The 19,489-nt window shown below is 36.7% G+C and overlaps 1 pseudogene; it reads left to right on the top strand.

Annotated features, from left to right (window-relative positions):
• The first annotated feature begins 964 nt into the window (after window positions 1-964).
• On the top strand, window positions 965-19,228 carry LOC147004822 (X-linked lymphocyte-regulated protein PM1-like; annotated as a pseudogene).
• Window positions 19,229-19,489: the final 261 nt, after the last annotated feature.

Raw genomic sequence — 19,489 nt, 5'->3', positions numbered from 1 at the left:
GGAGAATTTCGGGATAACATTTGAAATGTAAATGAAGAAAATATCTAGTAAAAAATTGAAAACAAACAAAGAAAAAACAGAGAAAGAAAAGGAATACACCTCACAATGAAGTTGGACAATGCATGAAATAGGACAAAAGGAGGTATAGAGAAATATGCAAGTTAAAAATTATCATTGTGTGTGTGTGTGTGTGTGTGTGTGTATGTTGGGTCGACATAAATTTAAACACACCCGATGCATGCCTGGTACCTGAAGAGGCCATAGGAGTGCAAATAAGTGCTCAAAACAGTGGTTGGAAAAATGACTCAGCTGTTAAAAGCACCTGTTCTATGCAGATGACCAGGCACAAAACAACCATATTGTGGCTCACAATTTATGCACAGCTAAAGTTTCAGAGAATCAGTGCACACTTCCAGCCTCAGTAGGCAACAGAGGCATAAGTGAGAGAGAGGGCCAGAAGGGTCAGGCACATTCCTGTAAATAAGGTCAGTACTAGGAAGGTGGAAACAGGAGTGTACCAGGGGATATAGGGGATCTGGATGCTGCCTTCTGATCTCGTAGGACAGAATAAACTCTTGTGGTGTGCGTATGTACATTCAGAAAAAGTCCACACACATTAAATGTTATGCACATAAATAAATAGAAACCAAAATTGCATACAAGAGCCTCTACAGTTGAAATAAAGTAGTGTCGTTTGCAGTGTTTCATATGTTTCACGTTTGTTCAAGTTTTTCAAGTCTGTATGGACTTATAAACCTAGAAATTGACTTAAAGCCAGTAGTAGCTCATTCCCACCTCCTGAAAACTCCCTTTGAAGCAATGGTGCCTGGTACTCCATGTACGCATGCGCAGGATATATTCAGCCAATCAGGACAGTCCCTGGGTGAGACCTATTTTCTCCAGCGTGCGTCACAAAAGGTCCTCAGAACCCTCTGTCCAGGCATCTCTGCTGACAAACGGTTTTTTACCGTTGAGGAGCTGAGCACGGAAGGGTGCTGTTGTGAAGGTGTTCCCCTCTGAGATAACCTGTAAGTGATAATTGGCTCTGATCAGGGTTGTTGGACAGTTAATCGAGGTGTGACAGTGTGGGGCATATCAGGCCCAGGTGGTCACTATGTGAGGAAAAGTCTCCTGGTCCCCATTTCCTATGGCTTCTGATTGTTAAATGAAGGTGGAGGACCATATTCATGGCAGAGGATTGAATAGGTCAGAGCCTTAGAGGATTGTAAACCCTTGGAGGACACAATCTTGGGGCCTGGGGATAGGATCAGCGAGCTGGGTACAGGATTGGGGGTCGGGGGAGCATGGGCCTGTGAGTGAGGAACCTTGGAGCTTGTTTTGTGTGCTGTAAGGAGCCTTAGGTTCCAACTTGGCGCTTGTCCTGTGTGCTGTCCGGGATCCCTTAGAAATACACTGAGGATTCCTCCCTCTTCATTGTCTTCTCTATGGTGTGTTCCTTTGGTATACACTTATGGACATTGCAGAGAGGGGAGTGGTATAGGAAGAATGAATGAAAAGAAGAAGAGGAGACAAGAGATTAATAAGTAATCTGGGAAGGATTCTGAGCACGGATCCTCCTATGTCAATTGCCCATTTATTGGGATTAAAGACTTGCACCACCAAGTTCAGCGTTTTCTCTCAGTTTTAGTTCTGTAGAATGGGATCTTCTTTTGTAGCTCAGGCTGGCCTGGCTTGGGCAGGCCTTGAACTTAAAATCTTCAGATGTTTGAAATCCTCGGCTTCCCCCAATCCCAAGTTTCTCCAATATATGGATTTTCTGTGTGGGTGGTGGTGGCGAGTGTTTGTTTTAGACTGAGCATTGGATTTTCTTGACATGAATATATAGTTACCTTGTTCTTTATCTTTCTGAATAGTACTGTGAATTTACTTTAAAACTGAGATACACTGAAAAACGGAATTGCTGATATTTTGTTTAAAAAGAATCTTTGGGAGATAGGACCAAAATTCATATGCCTCAAAGTTTAAATGCAAACACATTTTGCTCATCATTTTTGGTGGGAAGGGGAGGACTCACATAATAAAGGCTGGCCTGTTTTTGCCTTTTTTAAAACTGAGAAATGGCAGATTGTTAACTTGGGTTCTAAAGAAGGTTTTTAAATAAGTAAGTTAAATAAGATTTTAAAACAAAGTGGGGAGGGAGAGGGACATGATAAATGGTATACATGGAGGAAATTGTAAGGGAAAGTATATATATATATATATATATATATACATATATATATATATATACATATATGTTGTGTGAGTGTGTGTATATATATATATATACATATATATGTCACTATATTGAATATATATACAAAACTCTCTGATAAAGACAAATTATTAAAAATATAAGTGTTAAAATCAAAAGAAACATTCTGTAGATATCTGTTAAGTCCATTTTTTCTCATAACTTCTGTTAGTTTCACTGTGTCCCTGTTTAATTTCTGTTTCCACTATCTGTCCATTGATGATAGTGGTGTGTTGAAGTCGCCCACTATTATTGTGTGAGGTGCAATGTGTGCTTTGAGCTTTACTAAAGTGTCTTTAATGAATGTGGCTGCCCTTGCATTTGGAGAATAGATATTCAGAATTGAGAGTTCCTCTTGGAGGATTTTACCTTTGATGAGTATGAAGTGTACCTCCTTGTCTTTTGTGATAACTTTGGGTTGGAAGTTGATGTTATTCGATATTAGAATGTCTACTCCAGCTTGTTTCTTCAGGCCATTTGCTTGGAAAATTGTTTTCCAGCCTTTTACTCTGAGGTAGTGTCTGTCTTTTTCCCTGAGACTGTCTTATCCGGGGATCCATCCCATAATCAGCTTCCAAACGCTGACAACATTGCATAAACTAGCAAGATTTTGCTGAAAGAACCCTGATATAGGTGTCTCTTGTGAGACTATGCCGGGGCCTAGCAAATATAGAAGTGGATGCTCACAGTCAGCTAGTGGATGGATCACAGGGCTCCCAATGGAGGAGCTGGAGAAAGTACCCAAGGAGCTAAAGGGACCTGCAACCCTATAGGTGGTAAAACATTATGAACTAACGAGTACCCCGGAGCTCTTGACTCTAGATGCATATATATCAAAAGATGTCCTAGTCGGCCATCACTGGAAAGAGAGGCCCATTGGACACACAAACTTTATATGCCCCAGTACAGGGGAACGCCAGGGCCAAAAACAAAAAAATGGGAATGGGTGGGTAGAGAAATTGGGGAGAGGGGGGAGGGTATGGGGGACTTTTGGGATAGCATTGGAAATGTAATTGAGAAAAATTCGTAATAAAATATATTAAAAAAAAAGAAACAATCTTTCAATGAGCTAAGATAATTATTTGACTTTTTGACATTTTAAACTATTTAAATGATACCTTTGGATTCAGATAGCTATGTTTTTATTCTTTTTTCCTTTTTATTTATTTTAACTGAGAAGACAACTGAGTGCTTAAGAGAAAAATGGCCAAGAAAATGTGGGTGGTACCAAAGGACGGTTACTTATTACTTCTTGACTATGATGAAGATGAAGATGACATAAATGTTTTGGAGGAGGCTCATTCTGAAGGTATAGTATATCCAGTCGTCGGTATTGATTGTGCCTGCAGTTCGTTAGACTTTTACCAACTCACCTGTAATGGAAGACGTCTTTTCTAAGAGTTTTCATACATTTCTAATTTTACCTATATCTATATATTCCTATACCTGAATTTTAGCAGTGCATATACCTACTCTTGGCACCTTAGTCATAATATGTTGAGAAACAATAACTTGCTATGATTTTACCCCAGGAAAAAACCTGAACATTGTTCCTATATATTAGCAAAACATGAATTTATTTCATATAACCTGCAAATAAATTGTTTCATTCCTTTTTTCTGTTATATATTTTCTTTATTTACATTTGAAATATCCCCTTTTCTATTTCCCCTCTGAAAATCCCCTCTCCTCTCCCCTCTCCCCCTGCCCCCAACACGCCCACTCCCAATTTCTGGCCTAGGCATTCCTTAATACTGGGCATAGGACCTTTACAGTACCAAGGGTCTCTCCTCCCATTGATGACCTACTAGGCCATCCTCTCCTACATATGCCGCTGGAGCCATAAGTCCCACCATCTGTTTTATTTGATTGGTGTTTTAGTCCCAGGGAACTCTGGGGGTACTGTTTAGTTCATATTGTTCCTCCTCCTATGGGGCTGCAAACCCCTTATGCTCGTTGGGTACTTTCTCTAGCTCCATCATTGGGGACCCTGTGCTCAGTACAATGGATGTCTGTGAGCATCCACTTCTGTATTTGTCAGGCACTGGCAGATCCTCTCAGGAGACAGCTATATCAGTCTCCTGTCCCCAAGCTCTTGTTGGCATCTTCAACAGTGTCTGGGTTTGGTGGTTATTTATGGGATTTTTTTCCTGAGTGAGGCAGTCTCTGGATTCATTTAGTCTCAGCTCCAATCTATGCCTCTGTAAATCCTTCCATGGGTATTTTGTTTCTCATTCTAAGAAGGAACAACATATGTACAATTTGGTCTTCCTTCCTTCTTGAGTTTCATGGGTTTTGCAGATTGTATCTTGGTTATTCTGAGCTTCTGGGATAATATCCACTTATCAGTGAATGCATATCATGTGTGTTCTTTTGTGATTGGGTTATCTCCCTTAGGAAGGTATCATCCAGATCCATCCATTTGTCTAAGAATTTCATGAATTCATTGTTTTTAATAGCTGTGTAGCAATTCATTATGTAAATGTACCACATTTTCTGTATCCATTCCACTGAAGAGGGACATCTGTGTTCTTTTCAGCTTCTTGCTATTATAAATAAGTATGCTATGAACATAGTGAAGCATGTCATTTTTACAAGTTGGAATATCTTCTGAGAATATGCCCAGGAGGAGTATTGCTGGATCTTCCAGTAGAACTATGTCCAATTTTCTGAGGAAACAGCAGACTGATTTCAAGATTGGTTGTCCCAGCTTGCAATCCCACCAGCAATGGAGGAGTGTTCCTATTTCACCACATTCTTGCCAGCATCTGCTCTCATCTGAGTTTTAGATCTTAGCCATTCTGACTGGTGTGAGGTGGAATCGAAGGGTTATTTTGACTTGCACTTCCCTGGTAATTAAGGATGTTGAACACTTTTTAGGTGCTTCTCAGTCATTTGATTTTCCTTAGTTGAGAATTCTTTGTTTAGCTCTGTGCCCATTGTTTAATAGGGTTATTTGATTTTCTGGAGTCCAGATTCATGAGTTCTATAGATATATTGGATATTAGTCCCCTATCTGATTTAGGATTGGTAAAGATTTTTCCCCATCTATTGGTTGCTGTTTTCTCCTATTGACAGTGTCCTTTGACTTACAGAAGCTTTACAATTTTATAAGGTCACATTTGTCTATTCTTAATCTTACAGCCCATGCCATTGATGTTCTGTTCAGGAATTTTTCCCCTGTGCCCATGTCTTCGAAGCTCTTCCCCACTTCCTCCTCTATAAGTTTCACTATCTCTGGTTTTACGTGGAGTTCCTTCATCTACTCAGACTTGAGCATTTGTACAAGAAGATGAAAATAGATCAATTTGCATTCTTCTACATGCTAACTGCCAATTGAGCCAGCACCATTTGTTGAAAATGCTGTCTTCTATCCACTTAATGGTTTTAGCTCCTTTGTTAATGATCAAGTGACAGTAGATGTGTGGGTTCATTTCTGTGTCTTCAGTTCTATTCCATTTATTTACCTGTCTATCAGTATACCTGTACCATGCAGTTTTTATCACAGTTGCACTGTAGTACAGCTTGAGGTCAGGCATGGTGATTCCACGAGAGGTTCTTTTATTGTTGAGAATAGTTTTTGTATCCTAGGTTTTGTTTTTATTCCAGATGAATTTGTAAATTGCCCTTTCTAACTCAGTTAAGAATTGTGTTGGAATTTGATGGGGATTGCATTAAATCTGTAGATTGCTTTCAGCAAGATAGCTATTTATACTACACTAAGCCTGCCAATCCATGAGCATGCAAGATCTTTCCATCTTCTGAGATTTTCTTTGATTTTCCTTCAGAGACTTGACGTATTAATCATACAGATCTTTCACTTACTCAGTTAGTCACACCAAGGTATTTTATATTATTTGTGACTATTGTTTCCCTAATTTCTTTTTCATCCTGTTTATCCTTTGTGTAGAGAAAGGCCACTGATAAGTTTGAGTTAATTTTATATCCAGCTACTGAACTGATGTCGTGTATCAAATTTAGGATTTCTCTGGTGTGATTTTTGGGATCACTTATATATATTATCATATCTTCTGGAAATAGTGATATTTTTGGTTCTTCCTTTCCAATTTGTACTTATTTGTTCTCTTTTTGTTGTCTAATTGTTCTGGCTAGGACTTCAAGTACTATGTTGAATAGATTCGGAAAAATTGGGCATCCTTGTTTAGTCTCTGATTTTGGTTGGATTGCTTCAAGTTTCTCACCCTTTAGATTGAGGTAGGCTACTGTTTTGCTGTCTCTTGCTTTTATTTTGTTTACGTATTGGCCTTGAATTCCTGATTTATCCTGGACTTTTATTATGAATGTGTGTTGTATTTTGTCAAATGCTTTCTCAGCATCTAATGAGATGATCATGTGATTTTTGTCTTTGAGTTTGTTTTTATAGTGGATTAAGTTGATGAATTTACATATATTAAACCATCCCTGCATCACAGGGATCAAGTGTACTTGATCATAATGGATGATCATTTTGATTTATTCTTGTATTCGGTTTGCAAGGCTTTTACTGAGTATATTTCCATCGATTTTCATAAGGGAAATTGGTCTGAAGTTTCCTTTCTTCCTTGGGTCTTTGTATGGTTTGAGTATAATTGTAATTCTGGCATTATAGAACAAATTGAATAATGTTCCATCTCTTTAGATTTTGCATAATGGTTTGAAGAGTATTGGTATTAGGTCTTCATGAAGATCTGATAGAATTCTGTACTAAACCCATCAGATCCTGGACTTTTTATTTATTAATGACTGCTTCTATTTCATTAGGGGTTATGGGAGTATTTCCAGGGTTTATCTGATCCTGATTTAAGTTTGGTACCTGATATCTGTCTAGATAATTGTCCATTTCATCCAAATTTTCCAGTGTTGTTGTGTATAGGTTTTTGTAGTAGGATCTGAGGATATTTTTGGATTTCCTAAGTTTCTGTTGTTATGTCTCCCTTTTCATTTCTGGTTTTGTTAATTAGGATGCTGCCCCTGTGCCCTGTAATGAGTTTGGCTAAGGGTTTATCTATCTTGTTGATTTTCTCAAAGAAACAGCTCCTGATTTGGTTGATTCTTTGTATAGTTCCTTTGTTTCCACTTGGTTGATTGCAGTCCTGAGTTTGATTGTTTCCTGCCTTCTACTCCTCTTGGGAGAATTTGATTCCTTTTGTTCTAGAGCTTTTAGTTGTTCTGTCAAGCTGCTCCTGTATCCTCTCTCCAGTTTCTTTTTAGAGGCTGTACTGGTTAGTTTAGTGTCAACTTGACACAACTGGTGTTATCACAGAGAAAGGACCTTCAGTTGAGGAAATGCCTCCATGAGATCCAACTGTAAGGCAATTTCTCAAGTAGTGATCAAGGGGGAAAGGCCCCTTGTGGGTGGGACCATCTCTGGGCTGGTAGTTTTGGGTTCTATAAGAGAGCAGACTGAGCAAGCCAGGGGAGGCAAGACAGTAAAGAACATCCCTCCATGGCCTCTGCATCAGCTACTGCTTTCTGTCCTGTTTGAGTTCCAGTCCTGACTTCCTTTGGTGATGAAGAGCAGCATGTAAGTGTAAGCCGAATAAACCCTTTCCTCCCCAACTTGCTTCTTGGTCATGATGTTTGTGCAGGAATAGAAACCCTGATTAAGACAGAGTCATTCAGAGCTATGAAATTTTCTCTTATTACTGTTTTCATTGTGTACCATATGTTTGGGTATGTTGTAGCTTCATTTTCATTAAACTCTAAAAAGTCTTTAATGTCCTTCTTTATTTCTTCCTTGACTGAGTTATCATTGAATAGGTTGTTGTTCACCTTCCACGTTTATGTGGGTTTTCTATTATTTATATTATTATTAAAATTCAACCTTAGTCTGTGGAAATCTAATAGGATGAATGGGATTATTTCTATATTTTTATGTTTCTTGAGGCATGTTTTGTGACTGATTATATGGTCAATTTTGGAGAAGGCCTCATGAGGTGCTGAGAAGAAGGGATATCCTTTTGATTTAGGATACAGTGTTCTATAGATATCAACTAAATCCATTTGTTTCATAACTTATGTTAGTTTCACTGTGTCTCCTTTTAGTTTTTTGTTTCCAGGATGTGTCCATTGATGAAAATGGGGTGTTGAAATCTCCCACTATTATAGTGTGAGTTGCAATGTGTGTTTAGAGGTTTACTAAAGTTTCTTTTATGAATGTGGATGCCCTTGCATTTGGAGCATAGATGTTCAGAATTGGGAGTTCATCTTGAAAATTTTAATTTTGAAGAATATGAAGTGTTCCTCCTTGTCTTTTTTGATAACTTTGGGTTGAAAGTTGATTTTTTTTTTTTGATATTAGAATGGCTACTCCAGCCTGTTTCTTGGGACCATCTGCTTGGAAAATTGTTTTCCAGCCTTTTACTCTGAGGTAATGTCTGTCCCTGTCTTTGAGGTTTGTTTCTTGTACGAAACAAAATGCTGGGTCTTGAGTACACATTACGTCTATTAGTCTATGTCTTTTTATTGGGGATTTGAGTCCACTGATATTAAGAGATATTAAGGAAAAGTCGTTGTTGCTTCCTGTTATTTTTGTTGTTAGAGATGGAATTTTGTTCATGTGGCTATCTTTTCTTTTTGCCTCAAGATTACTTTCTTGCTTTTTCTAGAATGTAATTTCCCTCCTTGTTTTGGTGTTTTCCCTTTATTATACTTTGAAGGGCTGGATCTGTTGGAAGATATTGTGTAAAATTGGTTTTGTCATAGAATACCTTGGTTTCTCCACCTATGGTAAAAGAGTTTTACTGCATATAGTAGCTTTGGCTGGCATTTGTGCTCTCTTAGGGTCTGTATGACCTTCTGGCTTTCATAGTCTCTGGGTAGAAGTTAGTTGTAATTCTGATAGGTCTGCCTTTATATATTACTTGACCTTTTCTCCCTTACTGCTTTTAATATTCTCTTTGTTGTATGCATTTCGTGTTTTGATTATTATTGGATGGCAGGAATTTCTTTTCTGGTCTATAGTATTTTGGGAATTGTAGGCTTCTTTATGTTCATGGGCATCTCTTTCTTTAGGTTAGGGATGTTTTCTTCTATAATTTTGTTGAAGAGATTCACTGGCCCATTAAGTTGGAAATCTTACTTCTCAACTATACCTATTATCCTTCACTTTTGTCTTCTCCTTGTGTCCTGAATTTCCTTGATATAATTATTTCACTTATAAAAGCTGTTTCAAAAACTCACTTGGGCAGTTTCCCAGGGAAATGCAAATTGAAAATACTTTATTAACTATTACTTATATAGCATACTTTCAAATGTTTCCATTTTCTATTTTCAATACAGTAAAGAACCCAGCATTTGACGAAGATGAGAATATGTGGCCTCATGGAGAAGCAGATGAAGATATAGGGTAATATTTTCAATTTTTTCCAAGTTCAATACAGTACTTCAAAAGTAGTGTTTTTGATCCCTTCACTGAAGAAGTAGATTCAGGAAGATCAACAATTCATGGTCAGATGCAGCTATTTATTGAGTTCAAGCCCAGCTTGGGGTCCTTAAGTCCTTGTCATCACAAACACATAGCAACTAGGACAATAGGACCACCTGCATGGTATCTTCCCAGATATACACACAAAGAAAAGAAAAAACATCATAAAAATAAGAGGGGGACCATCTGGGAAGAAGAAAGGTCTCAGCAAGAGTGGGAGAGTTATGAAGAAAGTACTGTGGGGTGTAAATGTATGAATTGTTAAAAGTAAATAATACAAATTCAGTTCACTTTGGTTGTCTACCATGTACTTTATATGCATATGACATTTATTCCAAACCAACATTATATTTATTAAAAATAATTAAAAGAAGTTTCTGTGTAAAGTTTTTTGTGTGCTAGGCAAATGCTCTACCAGTCCACTATTTTCTAGCTTTAAAAATCTATGTCCTTTCTTCACAGAGATGAACAAGACAGTATGCTGGATAAATCTGGAGGTATGTGTTTTTGGAGATATTTGCCTATTGTTTGAAGATGACAGAAGAGGGCATCAGATCTCTATAGACCCTATAGCATAGGAGGATAATTTTAGGTTTCACGGTAATTGTAGTTTTCTTTAAAACACATACAGATGACTTCTCACCCAACATTCAGAACCAAAGATTAGCTGAAGATGTAGCTCATTGGTACAGCACCATGTAAAAGCTATGAGTTTCATCTTCAGTTGTGAAAAAAAACCCAATCAACACACCAAATTAATAAAACACCTATCAAACAAACAAACCCAGCAAAAAGCCTCGCAAATGAAATGTTAGTTTTTTCAGTTTGCCCAATTGACTGTAAATTATACAGTGAGCAAGAAACCCAATGTGCTGGTGTAAAGAAACAAACAAAGCCAGCATTAAGCATTTTAGGAACCAAAACTTAGGCATGATTAGAGTACTAAAGAGAGAGAGAGAGAGAGAGAGAGAGAGAGAGAGAGAGAGAGAGAGAGAGAGAGACAGTGGCTACAGCAACATAACAAACCATGCAGAGGGGCTAGAGAGATGGCTCTTTTGGTAAAGTGCTTTCCTTGAAAATATATGGACTTAAGGTTGGGGCCTAGAATCCACTTTAAAAATTCAGGCTGCAGCCCAGTACTGAGTAGGTAGAGACAGCAAGATGGCTAGCCAGGCTAGTGACATTGGTGAGCTGCAGATTCAGAGAGACCCTGTCTCAAGATTTAAGTTGGGTCAGGCAGTGGTGGCACATGGCTTTAATCCCAGCATTTGGGAGGCAGAAGCAGGGGGATTTCTGTGTTTGAGTCTACCCTGGTCTACAGGGTGAGTTCCAGGACAAACAGGGCTATACAGAGAAACCCTGTCTGGAAAAACAAACAAAAATAATGTAAGCTGGAATATCATTGATAATACAGTCTTCTTATGCACACATATACTTAAATGTATACACATCATTTTTGCTGAATCTCTTTCTATGATTTACACAATCCTTTAAAATTACGTTTTTTTTTTCTTTTTCTGAAAATAGACAATATTAGGAAAGTGTCATATTTCTATAAATTCCACTGTATAGTAAAAATAAACATTTATTGAGAGATATGATCCAGCATACCTTAAAACACAAACAGGCCATGGATGGAAAGATAGCTTAGAAATTAAGAGCACTTGTTGCTCTTGGGGAGAACCAAGGTTTAGTTCCTAGGACCCACATAATGACTCACAACCATTTGTAATTCTAGATCCAGGGGATTTGACATCCTATTCTAGTTTCTATGAGCACCAGACATGCATGTTGAACAAATACAAACATGCAAAAGCACGTTAGTTAAATAAATAAAACAAATCTGAAATACACACAACAGCCCCTGCAACTGAAACAAAGTAGGAGAGTCTTGTTTGGGGTTCGTTTAATTTTAGCTTTCAAGTTAGTATTGCAAACTTGGAAAATGGAAAGCTTCTAGGTAGTAGTGACAGCTAAAATACTACCTTTTTTCTGCTGCTTGGATGACAGATGACTGATAGAGCCTCTCTCACACTTAGTACGCATGTGCAAACATGGCCAATCAACAAGGGGCTTGGCTGAGATTGTTTTCCCGCTGTCCAAACCCTGTTACCCAGTATGCTTTGTGGTGGCCACGAAGCTGAGTTCTTGAGGAAGGGAAGTTTCTTGAGGAAGCATGGAAGGGAGAAGTCTCTGTGGAGGTAGTCAGTGACCTGTTGACAGATGGTTAATACTGGTTCAGGTGGGGGTCCGGGTTGGGGTGAAGGTGGAGCAGAGGAGGTGTTACTTCAGGAGTAAGGAGAGGAGGTGACCCTCACTGGACTCCTGACAGTACTGCTTCTGGTTTCACAATCGACTTTACCCACCTAGGCCTCTGTGGAGAAAAACGTAGAACTTCGCTAAGGGCAGGAGTTTGAACTGACTAGCACCTAGCAGAAAGCAGGAAGGCCAGGGAATTGGAGATCCTTAAAGTCTTCTTGGGGACTGGGGATGTGAGGTGTGAGTAAACTGGAGGTCTGTTAGTGGCAGAAACAGACTAGAACCTTTTCTGTGCTGCTGCTGCCCGCCAGAAATTCATAAAAACAAACTGATGACCAGTCTTCACTTTTCTCTACCTGGTGTTGAAAGGCCAGATGGCTGAAATTTGTCTATATAGGATCCAAACAGCCTCAAAATCCTGAGACTCCTCTCAGCCTCAGAAGTACTGGGACTTCAGACATAATTCAGGACAGGCTATGTCTATTTGTGTGTTGTGTTGGTTTAGGGAAGTAAGCTCTAACTCTGTATCTCATGATTGTCTGAAACCTCATGTGCAGCTTGGACTGGCCTTGAAACTGAAGTCCTCAGCCTTACAAATATACTGGGGCCTGAGGAAATATGCCTGTTTTATTTTTTATTTTTAAATTTTGTTTTTTTTTCATAGTTGAGGATTGAACTCAGAGCTTCTTGCTGTAGCAGTAAAATATATTTCCAGCCAGACAGTTTATAATTTAGATTCGTATTGTGATGAAAAAGATTGAGGAGCTTGTTTGTGATCATAGCAACTATGATTATATTTGGAGATTGAGATGCAGACACATTTGCTCTAACTTATCAAAAACCTAGCAGGAAAGAGACCAAAATGCAGATCCTCTTATGATTAGATATAAACCCACTTGAAGTCATAGTTAAAGCCATCATAGTGTTTGTGTGTGTGTGTGTGTGTGTGTGTGTGTGTGTGTGTGTGAAAGAGAGACAGAGAAAGAGAGAGAGGGAGAGAGAGAGAGAGAGAGAGAGAGAGAGAGAGAGAGAGAGAGAGAGAGAGAGAGAGAGATTTAAACTGAAAAATAACCAACTCTTAGTCCTTTATACTAAGGAAGCCTGAGATACTTTATTCAACTTAAATAATTCTTTTTTTTTAATGTATATATATATTAAAGTTAAGGTTAATAAGGACTAATTGCAGCCAACTATTCTGTTCCATGTTTAAATACTAAAGTCTTTAGTATTAAATCAGAGGGTAATAGAAATATGGTTTTATCTTTAAACCCTTCATGCAATTATGAAGTGCTGCTTTTGTAAAAATCATTCCTTAATGATATTTTATATTTCAATTTTATTAGTTTAAGTGATTTTTTGATTCAAATGGCTTGAGAAAATTTCATTTTTTATTTTAAATTAGAAAACGTAAGTTTCTCAGTGGAATGGCAGCGTTTTGCACGTTCTGTAGAGACACCAATGGAAAACAGGAATTTGTTAAGTGGTGAACAGCAAGATGGGAATGCTTCAGAATTGGACCAGATGGAAGGTACCAGATATCTAATGTTGGGCATTGATGTTACACTTCCTTTTTTTCTCAGTTATTCTTCTTCGGATTGTAATGGAGATCGAAAATCTCACATTGCATCTCTTGTCTTTAATCACAACGTGTAAATAAATAGCTTTAAACATATTTCTAGATGACAATTAGACATTACTTCATTTTGTTTAACTTCTAGACAAATCATAGACCTGCTTTAAAACCTAATGTTGGCACTATGCCTGAATGATCACAAAGTATTTCATTAAAATTTGCAAAATGACATAATTGTTTTAATATCTTTTTTTATTACCAAACCAGTACAGAATCCAGTAACTCATGATGATGGGAATGCAAATCCTGAAGGAATAGTTGGAGATACACGGTAATATGTTCAAACTCATTATTTCCTTCTTAGTGTAAGTACTTCCAGAAAAGTTTAATTGATTGTATAGCAAGTAATCTATATTAATAATTGGAATATGATATATATTATAAACAATATTTCCATAAGATTAATCCTTAATTTGTATGGTTTTCTTGGAGCATGTAGTGCTGTTGGTCAAACTCTCATAGTCCTGCTTGTAGGACAAAAGCTGAGCCATCAAACAGTATCCCCAGCATCCTTACTTTTTAAAGCTTTAATTCACAGATCTTCAGTACAAAATATTCTGGGAAAATTTGAAGGTACATTTTTTGGATATGTAATTTGTTTAAAACTATATAGTATTAACATAATTTACATATTAATAAATATTAGTTAATATACTATGTGACATCTTAATGACTTTTTCCTATTTATATGTAGTATTTTGTGAATATTTTTATTTTAATTTATTTATTATTTGATGTTATATTTATTTACATTTCAAATAATATCCCTTTCCTGGTTTCACTCCAGAAACTGCCTATTCCATAACCCATCCCTGTGCTTCTATGAGGGTGTTCACCCCACCAACTCCCACCCCGCCACCATGGCATTTGCCTACACTGGGGCAAATCAACCTTGACAGGACCAAGGACCTCTTCCGCCACTGATGTCTGACAAGGTCATCCTCTGTTATATATGCAACTGGATCCATGGGACCCCCTCTTTTGTTGGTGGCTTAGTCCCTGGGTGCTCTGGGGGGTCTGGTTAGTTCATATTGTTGTTCTTCCTATAAGGTTGCAAACCCCTTCAGATCCTTCAGTCCTTCCTCTAACTCCTCCACTGGGGACCCTATGATCAATCTGATGGTTGGCTGTGATCATCAGCCCTTGTTCTTGCCAAGTTCTGACAGAGCCTCTCAGGAGAAAGCCATGTTAGGCTCCTATCAGCAAGCACTTGTTGGCATCCACAATCGTGACTGGGTTTGGTGTCTGTATATGGGATGGATCCACAGGTTGGGCAGACTCTAGATTTTCATTCCTTCAGTCTCTGCTCTTTACTTTGTCTCCATATTTCCTCCCAGGAGTATTTTGTTCCCTATTCTAAGAAGGACTGAAACACCTACACTTTCGTCTTCCTTCTGTGGTCTATGAATTACATTTTGGTTATTCTGAGCTTTTAGGCTAATATCCACTTATCAGTGAGTGCATACCATGTTTGTTCTTTTGGGATTGTGTTACCTCACACAGGATGATATATTTTAGATCCATCCATTTGCCTGTAAATTTCATGAAGTCATTGTATCTGTACCATTACCATACATTTTTATCATTATTTCTCTATAATACAGCTTGAGGTTGGGGATTATTCCCACTGAAGTTCTTTTATTGTTGAGAATCATTTTTTGATGTCCTGGATTTCTGTTATTCCAAATGATTTTTCAAATTGCTCTTTCTATCTCAATAAGAATTGAGTTTGAATTTTGATGGAGATTGCATTGAATCTGTAGATTGCTTTTGGCAAGATGGCCATTTTTACTAAAGTAATTGTGCCAAACTATGAGCATGGGAGACCTTTCCATGTTTTGAGATATTCAATTTCTTTCTTCAGAGACTTGAAGTTCTTGTCACACAGCTCGTTCGCTTGCTTTGTTCGAGTCACATTGAGGTATTATAATTTGTGACTATTGTGAAGGGTGTTGTTTCCATAATTTCTTTTTCAGCCTGTTTATCCTTTGAGTAGAGGAAAGCTACTGATTTCTTTGAGTTAATTTTATATCCGGACACTTTGCTGAATTTGTTTATCAGGTTTAGGAGTTCTCTGTTTGAATTTTTGGGGTCACTTACATATACTATCCTGTCATCAGCAAATAGTGATATTTTGAATTCTTCCTTCTAGTATTATAGAATACTATTATATTATATACTACTGTGAATAGGTAGGGACAAAGTGGGAAGCCTTATCTAGTCTTGTCTTGTCTGATATTAGTGGGATTGCATCAAGTTTCCCTCCATTTATTTTTGATGTTGGATACTGTTTTGGTGTATATTGCTTTTACTATGTTTAGGTATAGGCCTTGAATTCTTGATCTTTCCAAGAATTTTATCATGAAGGGTTGTTGAATTTTTGGAAATGATTTCTCAGCATCTAATGAGATAATACTCTGGTTTTTTTCCTTGAGATTGTTTACATATTGGATTACAATGATGGATTTCTATATATTGAACCATCCTTGTATCCCTTGGATGAAGACCACTTGATCTTGAAGGATGATCATTTTAACATGTTCTTGGATTGAGTTTACCAAAATTTTATTGAGTATTTTTGCATCAATATTCATAAGTGAAACTGGTCTCAAGTTTCCTTTCTTCATTTGGGTCTTTGTATGTTTTGGGTATAAGTGTAATTGTAGCTTCATAGAACAAATTGAATAGTGTTCCTTCTCTTTTTATTTTGCATAATAGTTTGAAGAGTGTTGGTATTATGTCTTCTTTGAAGGTCTGATAGAATTCTGTACTAAACCCATCAGATCCTGAGCTTTTATTTTTCGTGAGGGGGTTGGGAGACTATTAATGACTGCTTCTATTGCTTTAGGGGTTATGGGAGTAATTACAGTGTCTATCTGATCCTGATTTAAATTGGTACCTGATATCTGTCTAGATAATTGTCCATTTCATCATAATTTTTCAGTTTTGTTGAGTATAGGCTTTTATTGTAGGACCTGATGATTTTTTTGGATTTCCTAAGTTTCTGTTGTTATGTCTCCCTTTTCATTTCTGGTTTTGTTAATTTGGATACTGACACTGTGCCCTCTCTTTAATCTGGCTAAGGGTTTATCTATTTTGTTGATTTTCTCAAAGCACCTGCTCCTGGTTTGGTTGATTCTTCGTATAGTTCTTTTTTTCCCACTTGTTTGATTTCAGCCCTGAGTTTGATTATTTCCTGCCTTCTACTCCCCTTGGGTGAATTTACTTCCTTTTTTTCTAGAGATTTTAATGGTGCTGTCAGGCTGCTAGTGTATGCTCTCTCCAGTTTCTTTTTTTGGTGGCACTCAGGGCTATTTGTTTTTCTCTTAGGAAAGCTGTCATTGTGTCCCATAAGTTTGGATATGTTGTAGTTTCATTTTCATTAAATTCCAAAAAGTCTTTCATTTCTTTCTTTATTTCTTCCATGACCGAGTTGTCATTGAGTAGACTGTTGTTCACCTTCCACGTGTATATGGGTTTTCTATTATTCATATTCATATTATTATTATTATTATTGTTACTTGGGGGGCTTAAGACAGGGGTTGTTGCGTCCGCTCTCAACCAGCAAGAACGACACGACTTGAACTCCTTCTAACAGCAGTTTATTCAGTCAATAATTTGTCTTTGAGATATGGTATCACTAAGTAGTTCAGGCTGGCCTGAATTTTCCTATATAACCTATGATGTCCTATTCATTGGGAATCTCCTGCTTAAGCTAGGAACATAGGAGACTAGGAACATAGACCCAAAACATCTTACATGGCTTAGGAAACAATGCTCTTAATACTTATTTTTCAGACATATTTGTATATTAGTGTTTGCTTACAGGTATATATGTGCACCACATATGTGCCTGTTGCCCATAGATATGAGATGATTATTTCAGATACCTTGGACCTGGAGTCACATAAAGAGAAAACAGATGGAAACTTATATCAAAGATTATTTCAAAGAAAGCAACCAGAATTTAGAATGACTTTGGCAAACAAACAAATGGGAGAGGTAGAGGTTTTAGTTTTGTAGGGTCACATTTGTATCATTTTAAAAATTACATGTGGCTGAATTTTTAAAAAAGCCATGTCTGTATGAGCTTTTTGTAAAAATGTGTGGTTTGATTTTGTCTAAGCAGTTAACACTATAACTTCATGCCTTCAAGGAAACTAAATCTACTTCTTAGAAATCTGTGAACATTTTTATTTTCTACTTTAAGTACCTGCTAATGAGATTTTAAATTTTACTTTACATTTATTGTGGAAACACAGAAGTCTTGCACAAAATCTTAGAAATGTAATTTATGGTTTATTATAACAGTATGGAAAAGGATCAATTATATATGCAGACAAATTGTATATTTTAATTGACTTATGTTTTGCACTAAGTCTTAATTGAATCAATATAGGAAAATAAATTAGACCTTATATTTGGTAGAAAATAATGAAAAAATATTTTAAAATACAATTAATTTCCTAAATTAAGATATATATGTATTAAAACCTCTTTAATTTTGAAAAGCTAAAACATAAAAGAAGACTTCTCTGATAATCTGTTAGGGAAAAAATCTATAATGATTTCCCATTAGATAATTTTATACTGCTGTTTTTCTTTTTATAGTATGAAATGTTCAATTTAATTTGTTTTCACTGTTCTTTTTCATATTGGTATGAAAAATGACTGCTTTCATTACTTTGCTTTACAGTGAGATGATCAACAACAAATTATGTGAGCAGTATATAACTACATTTCAGAAGTCTGATATGGATATACAGAAATTCAATGAAGAACAAGAAAAATCAGTGGTTGGTATCATAACTAACTTTATAATTAACCTAGTATAACTTAGTATCAAGTAGGAATGCAGAAACTAGCCTTGTGTTGGGCACATGAAACTAAATTAAGTTTCATATGAAATTATTTTTGCTAACATAAACATTTAGTATTGGAGATACATTTAGTGGTTGACTGTTAGCCTAGCATTCATGCTGCATGGCAGTTACAAAATAAACAGAATTGTTATAGTAATGTTTTCCTTTTACATTTGTAGAATAATTATCAAAAAGAACAACAAGCATTAAAACTGTCCAAATGTAGTCAGAGCCAAACCCTGGAAGCAATTAAAGACATGCATGAGAAGTCCATGGAAGTATGTTGCACATGGTGCATAAAATGTTCTTAGGAAATTAAATATGTGTTAGGAATCACAAAGTTTAACTACTTGCTATTTTGAATTATTTCTGACTGAAGTGACTGATATTATCTGTAAAATCCTAATGACTTTGTAGGAATTATTCAAGACATGAAATGATAAATTGGGAATTTGACCTCAGATGTACCTCATAGTTTATTAACACTATAACTATCCAGCTTAACTAAACATAGCATGTCTATACACCATTTGCACAGAACCTTTCATATTTATATGCTTGGGAGTTTGTTTAGTAAGAAGTGCTTTTCTGTTTCAGGGTTTGATGAACTTGGATACCAACAACTATGATAAGCTTTTTGATGTAGATGGTGAACAGAGAAAATAAATATCTGTGTTTAAAAGAGACATTATGAAGCATACTCTGAAGTACTCATCTACTTTCCCATCTTCAGACTAATGAAGCATACATATTTTTCACTTGCTGGTACATTTGTAACCAAATAAAAAATTCGCTAACTTTTTTGTCTCCTATGAAACAAAGTTTGAAAGACTCTTTAATCCTTGTTATTCTGATGATTCTAAGAAGGAAGTTAAACCCCACTGATGTGATTATAAAGTCAACTAGGAGGTGTACCTCTAGAGTCAAAATAGATCTCTCATATTTTTAAACATCTTTAATCATTTTCTTGCTTAAGTGTAAGAGCCTCTTTATATTAATTTCCAAACAAAATCGAAATGAATAAATGAGTGGCAAATAATCCTTTGTACCGAACT

This window comes from Mus caroli, unplaced genomic scaffold, assembly GCF_978045245.1.
Source record: "Mus caroli unplaced genomic scaffold, Mus_caroli_1 scaffold_5, whole genome shotgun sequence".
Classification (NCBI taxonomy): domain Eukaryota; kingdom Metazoa; phylum Chordata; class Mammalia; order Rodentia; family Muridae; genus Mus; species Mus caroli.
The sequence above is the reverse complement of the archived record's forward strand: the minus strand, read 5'-3'. Positions and strand labels throughout refer to the sequence as shown.